Source organism: Cibotium barometz, chromosome 41 (assembly GCF_041138505.1).
Source record: "Cibotium barometz isolate CiBa-2024 chromosome 41, ASM4113850v1, whole genome shotgun sequence".
NCBI lineage: Eukaryota > Viridiplantae > Streptophyta > Polypodiopsida > Cyatheales > Cibotiaceae > Cibotium > Cibotium barometz.
Window position 1 is genome coordinate 49,565,244 of NC_141086.1, and position 1,559 is coordinate 49,566,802.

General features: G+C 56.8%; 1 pseudogene; it reads left to right on the forward strand.

The window, feature by feature from the left end:
- The first annotated feature begins 323 nt into the window (after positions 1-323).
- LOC147615061 (25S ribosomal RNA) lies at positions 324-1,351 on the forward strand (annotated as a pseudogene).
- The last annotated feature ends 208 nt before the right edge of the window (positions 1,352-1,559 follow it).

Below are 1,559 nucleotides of genomic sequence, written 5' to 3' on the forward strand. Positions count from 1 at the left end.
ATATCATGAGGCTCAAACTTGGTTTGAGCCTCTTGGAGTAAAGCTCAAGCAGCCTCCACATCAAGAGGCTCAAACCCAAGTTTTAGTCTCAAGATGTGGAGGGTAGGGTCGGATGCGGAACGGCGCGAGCTGGTACGCCGCTCGACGCGGGGCGCTGGTCAGCGTGGGCTGGCGCGGCAGGACAAGAGCGGGCTGTTGTTGGCCCGCCGATGCCGTCGTGCCGACCGAGGAACGAAGCGCGTGCCTTCGGGCGGGGCTCGTGCACCTGCGCGCTCGAGACGCTGGGGCTCTGGGCTTTCCATCCGACCCGTCTTGAAACACGGACCAAGGAGTCTAACATGTACGCGAGCCGATGGGTGGCAAACCCACGGAGGCGCAAGTAACCTGACAGGTGGGATCCCCCTCGCGGGGTGCACCATCGACCGACCGTGATCTTCTGTGAAAGGTTTGAGTGGGAGCGTACCTGCTGGGACCTGAAAGATGGTGAACTATGCCTGAGCAGGGCGAAGCCAGAGGAAACTCTGGTGGAGGCTCGTAGCAATACTGATGTGCAAATCGTTCGTCAGACTTGGGTATAGGGGCGAAAGACTAATCGAACCATCTAGTAGCTGGTTCCCTCCGAAGTTTCCCTCAGGATAGCTGGAGCTCGTCGCAGTTTTATCGGGTAAAGCGAATGATTAGAGGCATCGGGGGTGAAACACCCTCGACCTATTCTCAAACTTTAAATAGGTAAGCGGCCGGGGTTGCTCTGTTGAACCCCGGTGCGGAATGGGAGCTCCAAGTGGGCCATTTTTGGTAAGCAGAACTGGCGATGCGGGATGAACCGAAAGCCGGGTTACGGTGCCGAATTGCGCGCTAACCTAGATCCCACAAAGGGTGTTGATTGATTAAGATAGCAGGACGGTGGTCATGGAAGTCGAAATCCGCTAAGGAGTGTGTAACAACTCACCTGCCGAATCAACTAGCCCCGAAAATGGATGGCGCTGAAGCGCACGACCTATACCCGGCCATCGGGGCGAGTGCGAGGCCCCGATGAGTAGGAGGGCGTGGGGGTCGTGGCGCAGCTCCGAGCGCGAGCCCGAGTGAAACGGCCCCCAGTGCAGATCTTGGTGGTAGTAGCAAATATTCAAATGAGAACTTTGAAGACCGAAGTGGAGAAAGGTTCCATGTGAACAGCAATTGGACATGGGTTAGTCGATCCTAAGAGATGGGGCAGTCCTGTGTCAAGGGCGCAATGCGCGCCGTGCATCGAAAGGGAATCGGGTTCCTGCTTCGCGTTGCGCAGCAGGCTTTGCCCTGCAGCGCAGCGCGCACGCGCAGTAGGGTTTGCCCCTGCATGCGTGCGCTGTTTTTTTGGCCCTTGCCTCCCGCCTAGGCCCTACCCCCGTGCCCCCATGTGTGTGTGTGTGTGTATGTGTTTGTGTGTTTGTGTGTGTGTGTGTGTGTGTTGTTGTTGTCTGGATGCCTTGTGTGTGTGCGGGTGTGCGTGTGTGCTTGTTTGGGGGTTTCGGGTTTGTTTGCTTGTGTCTTTTGCTTGTTTTTGCTTGATATGCTTGGTG